We start from the raw sequence: 7747 nt of genomic DNA on the forward strand, positions 1-7747 counted from the left end.
TAACATTTGGGAACAAAAGACTAGGCTACATAAAAAAACTAGGTCTAAATATCTCCCAAAACTTACCAATGAAATATAACACAACTAAAATGATTATTCCTCCTGTGACTAAAATAACCCTGGTAATTACAAAATGACTACTTGCTTCTCTGACAGATGAGTATGAATGAACTTCTCTTCTTTATATATTTTCTTTTAAAGTCCAAAGTGGAACATGTTCTCTCTGACTACTGATGAATTTAGCCAATATTTTCCTCTAGGATTTGAAGGATGTGATCTGAAATTCTTCTTGTTAATTATTTGGCTTATTATAAATATATGAAAACACTCTGGAGTAAAAAGCTGATTGAACAGCAATGCATTCGATCACTGAAGTCTTCAACCATCCCTATAAAGAATTCCCAAACTGACTTTGGAAATCTCTGTCATATCGATATAAGTCTCTGAGGGCCCAATATTGAAAGAGGATCTCCTTGTTGGAGTTCCACCAACAAGCTCTCAATTAAATACACAAAATGTCTATAATAATATATAAAAATTAGCACATAAACTTTTTTCCAATTATCATTGACCAATAATTTTTTCCAATTTTCCAAATGTTGGCATCGCATTCCAGGAATCTTATTGCCTGACAAAAATCTTGCAATCTTTCAACTATCGGTGATGCGACTCTCCTGATTGTGTCATTTTCCAGTTATCTTATTAGTTGCTGTTGTGTACAGGACGCTCCTGAATATTCCTTGCTTGATAGGGTTCGGTACCAACGGTAATAAAGTTTGGGTAGGCGGACAGTGAGAAATCAGCAGACTTCGATTTATATTGGCTCATTGGTACCTGGTAACAGCAGCAAGCTGCTGCTCATTGTCTGTGTTTGGTCCATGGAACAACGTGACCAAAAGTACTCATCAGTCATTTTGTCCACAATAGCCAATGCTCATTGGTTGGCTGTAACCATGTGACAACAGAAAGGCATTGCATCACAATGCCAAAGTGATTTAACTGAGCAATTTCAACTGATTTTCAGCTCAGAGACATGTAACCAAAACCATGGTGTTTATCTCTACAACACAGAAGCTACTGACTGATAAAAACTCGTCTATATCCATTTCTTAGTCACATAGTACTCCAACTGTTGACCGGTCAGAGTGATCGATCTCTGTCGGTTAATCTACAACAGGTCCAGACTTGTGCTAGGAAAACCCATGTGATGAAGACCTTTGGGAACCACAGGTCCAGCCACCTTTTCTTAATCAGTCATGGAACGTGGGGATCGCTGGCAAGAGCAGCATTTATTGAGCATCCTTCATTGCCCTTGAGACGGTGTTGGTGACCCTCCTTCTGGAATACAACAGAATGGCTTGTTCAGCCATTTCAGAGGGTAGTTAAGAGTCAACCACATTGCTGTGGGTCTGGAGTCATATATAGACTAGACCAGGTAAGGATGGCAGATTTCCTTCTCCTAAGTTCATTAATGAGCCAAATGAGATTTTACTCGAGCGTCCTAAACATACCACATTGTTTCAAATTACTCATATGTTGTATCCTATGATATTATTTCTTGAAAGTAATTTATCTAATTTGCATTTGGTTGAATATTATCTGCTTCCATCATCTCTCGAGTGAGTCCCTTTCACAGATTGACCACTCACTCAATGACATATTGCTTCTATACATTAGTTTGAATTGACTATAAAGTGCAGACAATGTCCTCTGATTCTGCTGTCCTGGCCAAGGTGAAATAGAAATCCACTGCTCTTCTTCAAATAGTGTTGTGGGATCTTTAAGAGTCATCTACAACCGAGTGTTTCAGACTGGAACATTCCAAGGTCCAGGACCACGTGCTGAGGGATGCACTAAAGCTTGAGGCAGCTACCACGGAGATGCAGTGGGGGAAGCCACTGTCTAAAGCCTTTCAACCATGGTACACCAAGGGACTGGAAATTGTGTAGAACCCCTCGGGCTGTATGTTTTTTTTATTCGTTCACGGGATGTGAGCGTCGTTGCCTAGGCCAGAATTTATTGCCCATCCCTAATTGCCCTTGCTCAGAGGGCATTTAAGAGTCAACCACCTTGCTGTGGGTCTGGAGTCACATGTAGGCCAGACCAGGTAAGGATGGCAAATTTCCTTCCCTAAAGGACATTAGCGAACCAGATGGGTTTTTACAACAATCGGCAATGGGTTCATAGTCACCATCAGACTTTTAATTCCAGATTTCTATCGAATTCAAATTTCACCATCTGCTGTGGTGGGATTTGAACCCAGGTCCCCAGAGCATTACCCTGGGTCTGACTGACATGGAACATATATTGTAAATATCAAGAGTATTGAAATTGTATTGAGGCACCTCAGGGTGGAACATGTGTGGAGAAAAGTTGAATTTTATTATGTTTCCTGAAATATTCAATTAGAAAAGTTTTGGAATGTACCTTTATAAATTTCATGATTACAGTATATTTTTGGGGATAAAACTTTTACATCCAGTTGAGAGAGCATATGGGACCTCAGCTTAATGTTTTATCTGAATGACGCCACCTTCAATAGTGCAGCACTCCCTCAGTACTGCCCTGAGAGTATCAGCTTCCAGTAGATCATGTGCTCAGGTCTCTGGAGTGAAACTTGAACTCAGAGGTAAGTGCTACAGAGTCAAAAGTGATACCTCGTGTTTTTATTCTGCTGCACAGACTCCTAAGATTAGGAGGTCCACTTGCTCTACACAGGCTCAGAAGCCGAGGTCAGCTAAAAAGTAGCTTTATTTCTACAGTTTAGCAGCAACTCGCAGATTTTAGGCTCCTCCCCAAGATCAGAAAACAGGAGGAAATGGCAGCTAAACAATCGGTCTAATGATTCACAGTTGAAAACAAATTATTGGGTGGGTAGAAGGATTCGTGACAACTGAGACACAAATTAAAACTAGCAGATACCTAGTTTAGAGCAGTTCTCAGGAAAAGCTTCCTCACACAAAGAGTGACCAATAATTGGAAGGGACTCCACGTAAGATACTAGAGGCACAAATCTTACATTCAGCTGCGATGTTGTGGGGTAACGTGACTTGTCTGTAACATTTCCAGAAAACACACGTGGATTCCATTCCGACTATAACGACTCTGAAGGTTAATGTTCCTAGGATTAATCTATTTTACTTTCTCAAGAACTTTTATTCCTTGCCTGAAGGAACTGATTTCTAGCTGGAGTTCAATGCCCAGCCCTCACTGGTAACCTTGGTCCAGTTGCTGTTTAATTGTATGTGAGACTCAACACGAAAATATCACAAAGCAATTCAATTTTGTCAGCTGAAGGTAACGCTATCCCCTCTGAGTCACAAGATTGTGGGTTCAAGTCCCACTCCAGGCCCATGCATGACAAGCTAGGCTGACAATCCAGTGCAGTACTGAGGGAGTGCTGCATTGTCAGAGGTGCTGTCTTTTGGGTTGAGATGTTAAACCAAAGCCCCCCATCTGCTCTCTCAGGCAGATGTAAAAAAAATCCACAGCACTATTTCAAAGAACAGGAGAATTCGCCCTGGTGGCCTGGCCAATATTTATCCCTCAATTGACATCACGAAAACGGATTAACTGGTGATTATCACATTGCTGTTTCTGGGAGCTTGCTGTGCACAAATGGGCTACCATGTTTCCTACAGTACAACAGTGACTCCACATCAAACGTACTGCATGTAAAGCGTTTTGGGACATCGGTGGTTGTATAAGGTGCTATGTAAATGCAAGTTTTTCCTTTTTTGAGAGAGGCATTAGCCAAGCCTGAAATGTTCATTTGAAGCAGGGGTTGCAGGCCGATCCTGACCACAGACTCCGAATCATTAAAGATTGTTCCACACGGAACACAGGTCAAATCTGGAGCTTTGATCTCAGCTATTGACTAATATTTGCTGTGTATATCTTTTCAATGGACTGTCAGCACTTGCATAATATTTAGATTAGTAAATGCATACGCATCTGTCCGATATTTTCACTTTCACTTCATTTTACCGACCTGCAAGGTGAGTTTAATATATTATTTGTCCTATTCACCCCTGTGCTCGCTGATCTACTCTGGTTCCCAGTCCAGCAGCGATTCATTTTTAAATTCCTATTCAAATCCCTTCATGGCTTTGCTCCTCCTTATCTCTGTAACTTCCTCCAGCCTCACAATCCTTCGAGAATTCTATGTACTTTAATTCTGACCTTGGTTTTAATCGCTGCACCGCTGCCATGCTTGCCTCCAGCTGTCTAGGCCGTAATATCTGGAATTCCTTCCCTCAACCTCCCTCGTCTCTCTCCACCTTTAGCACGCTCCTTAAAATCTAACTATTTGACCAAGCTTTCGCTTGTAATAAATAGAAGCAGGAGTAGGCCATTCAGCCCATCAAGCCTACTACCCAACTCAATAAAACCGTGATTGTGGCTTTATCGGCACTTTCTTGTCTGCCCCCCATAAACCCTTGGCTTTCTTGTCAATCAAAAATCTGTCTAACTCAGCCTTGAATATATTTAATGACCAAGCCTCCACTGCTCTCTGTGGAAGAGAATTCCAAGGCTAACGATCCTTTGAGAGAAGAAATTTCTCCTCATCTCCCGTCTTAAATGGAGGGAGACCCTTATCTTTAAACTGTGTCCCCTAGAATCCCCCACAAGACAAAACATCCTCTCAGAATCTACTTTCTCAAGCCCCCACAGAATCACCTCTCATTTATCTAAACTCTAATTGAGGCCCAACCTGCTCAACTTTGCCTCATGAGGCAACCCCTTCATCCCAGGAAACAACCTAGTGAACCTTCCTAATGTCTCCTTCTTTTCCATGGTGTTAATTTTTGTCTCCTTACACTCCTGCCAAGCAGGTCACATGAATGCAAACTGTTGATTTTAATCCATATCCCAAAAACACCAGTATCCAAAGTTTAGTCCCTGTGGGCCGCTTGGATGTACACCAATGATTCCCTATGGGCCACATTTAAAGCATTATACAATACAAACACACCAAATCCAAAGAATATAAGTATTCCCCGACCCTACCATGCTATCAAACTGTTTGAATTTCCTGCTCTGTTTCAGGAATTGACTGCAGAAGATCAAACTACCTCAATTGGAGAGATCAGCTGTGTAGATTCTGCCCTCGGGAACCCAAGGGTGGGGGTATCAGGAGGCCTAATGTCATTCTTATGTATGTAATACATGAGGGGCCATAAATATGATAGTCACCAATAAGTCCAATCAGGAATTCAGAGAAACTTCTTTACTCAAGGGTGCTGAGAACGCGAAACTCGCTACCAAAGGGAGCGGTTAAGGTCAATAGCATAGAAACAGTTAGGCTGAGACCAGAGTACATGAGGGAGAAAGCAATAGAGGGTCAATGTTAGATGAAGTAGGGTGGGAGAAGACTTGTACGGAGCAAACACACTGGCATGGGCTGGTTCAGCCAAATAGCCTGTTCCTGTGCTATAAGTTCTATGTCGGTCTATGTAACACAGCTATCAAAGACAGGGAGCCTGTCACCTGTTAATGGAATAATTGTGCACAATGAGGTCAGCAGACAGATAAAACAGGAGACTGTTCCTTTCTCCTGAGTATTGCTTCAGGGCAATAACTGAATGAATCCTGACAGCAATGCAGGAAGCCTCCATTATATTTCCCTAATATCAGGTTCAGTCTCATCATAGAGAGTCCCTCAAGCTGGGTCTCTTCTTCCTCACATGTTGGTTCGTTCCAGCCACATCACCGATGGGACCAATGCAGCCCAGAAATCCTCAAGAGGGAACAGTGGCGGCTGCCCCTTCCAATCAGTCTAAAGGTCACTCCCAAAACAACCGACCAACTCCAGCTACATTACTGCTTGGGGATTCTGCATTCTGCACTCACCAGACTTCCTCTCTATCCCTGAGTATATGTTGACTTATCTATGGCTGTGCCTTGCCCTCCCTCTCAAATTGTGGTTTCTATCTTCCTCTGTGTCCCTGTGTGTCTATGCTTTCCTCAGCTTCTTTATTCCCTCTCCCTCCCGATTTTCCCTATCTCTCTCTTTGTCTCTGTCCCTGCCTCTCCCTATTTATTTCCCTTCCAGCCTCTTCCTCTCCTCAATGTTCCCAACTAAAATCCTCACAACATATTTCCATGTGCCTTATTTATATTTCATCCCTTTCTTCCCATTCCCCCCTTCTTTTATTCCTTTGATTTCCACTCTCTTCCTTTCCTGTCTTTCCTTTGTTCCCTCCCTTTCTTTTCCCTATTTCCTTTCTTTTTCCCCCTTTCCATACCTGTTCGTGCTTCCTCTGGCCTTTCCCTTTCCCATCTCTTCTTTCTTTTGCTTGCCTTTTCTTACTTCTTTCCTTTTCCTACTTTTTCTTGTTTGCAATCTCCTTTCATCTCCTATTTCTTCTTTCTCTTTTTCCTCCTGCTTTCCTGTTTGCTTTCTTTCTCCTATTTCCCCTTCTCCCTTTCCCATTTCCCCTTCTCCCTCTCTCTCCCTTTCCCATTTCCCCTTCTCCCTCTCTCTCCAGTTCCTATTTCCCTTTCTCTCTCACTCTCTCTCCTTTCCTATTTTCCCTTCTCTCTCCCTTTCCTATTTTCCCTTCTCTCCCTTCCCTATTTCCCCTTCTCTCCCTTTCCTATTTCCCCTTCTCTCTCTCCCTTTCCTATTTCTCCTTCTCACTCTCTCTCCCTTTCCTATTTTCCCTTCTCTCCCTTTCCTATTTCTCCTTCTCACTCTCTCTCCCTTTCCTATTTCCCCTTCTCTCTCTCCCTTTCCTATTTCCCCTTCTCTCTCTCCCTTTCCTATTTCCCCTTCTCTCTCTCCCTTTCCTATTTCTCCTTCTCCCTCTCTCTCCCTTTCCTATTTCTCCTTCTCCCTCTCTCTCCCTTTCCTATTTCTCCTTCTCCCTCTCTCTCCCTTTCCTATTTCTCCTTCTCCCTCTCTCTCCCTTTCCTATTTCCCCTTCTCTCTCTCCCTTTCCTATTTCTCCTTCTCCCTCTCTCTCCCTTTCCTATTTCTCCTTCTCTCTCTCCCTTTCCTATTTCTCCTTCTCCCTCTCTCTCCCTTTCCTATTTCTCCTTCTCCCTCTCTCTCCCTTTCCTATTTCTCCTTCTCCCTCTCTCCCTTTCCTATTTCCCCTTCTCTCTCTCCCTTTCCTATTTCTCCTTCTCCCTCTCTCTCCCTTTCCTATTTCTCCTTCTCCCTCTCTCTCCCTTTCCTATTTTCCCTTCTCCCTCTCTCCCCTTTCCTATTTCTCCTTCTCCCTCTCTCTCCCTTTCCTATTTCCCCTTCTCTCTCTCCCTTTCCTATTTCCCCTTCTCTCTCTCCATTCCTTTTCATTTCCCTCTCTCTCTCTCTCTCTCTCTCTCAGGGTCAGGTGACTGTCGCTGACCCGGATCCAGTCTCTGTGTTTCCGGTGCAGGGCGGAGGGCAGTTGCTGCCGGTGAGTGGGGCCGGGGGCAGCGGGGCCGGTGAGGGGGGAGACCGGGAGCGGGACCCCGGGCCCGGGGGCGGGAGGGACAGTATCGGCGGTGAATCGGGAGCAATGGACCCGGAGCGGATCCAGTGGGTGAAATTCCCAAAGGCGACCGGGTTTCAGGAGACGGGAGCGGGTGGGGGTGGGGGAGGGGGGGGTTGATGGGACGGATTCCTCAATGAGGCAGCACAGACCGGCTGGGCCGAAGGGCCACCTGCTGTGCTCAGTCACCCTGTCCGGGCAGGAACACCGGGTGGAGCTGCCGCTGCTCCTAATGTTCACCTGGTAGAAATCGCCCCCACCCCCCC

General features: G+C 44.3%; 1 protein-coding gene across 2 annotated transcripts in view; it reads right to left on the reverse strand.

Annotated features, from left to right (window-relative positions):
* The window catches only part of LOC144668658 (protein transport protein Sec24A-like), a 49996-nt gene extending 44012 nt beyond the window's left edge, over positions 1 to 5984 (reverse strand). For both annotated transcript variants that reach the window (XM_078530944.1, XM_078530943.1), the window contains exon 1: positions 5854 to 5984. The gene's annotated coding sequence lies outside the window, so the exon portion shown is untranslated. The remainder of the gene's footprint in view (positions 1 to 5853) is intronic.
* Between the last annotated feature and the right edge of the window lie 1763 nt (positions 5985 to 7747).

The sequence above is a fragment of the Cetorhinus maximus genome, chromosome 27 (assembly GCF_964194155.1).
Source record: "Cetorhinus maximus chromosome 27, sCetMax3.hap1.1, whole genome shotgun sequence".
NCBI lineage: Eukaryota > Metazoa > Chordata > Chondrichthyes > Lamniformes > Cetorhinidae > Cetorhinus > Cetorhinus maximus.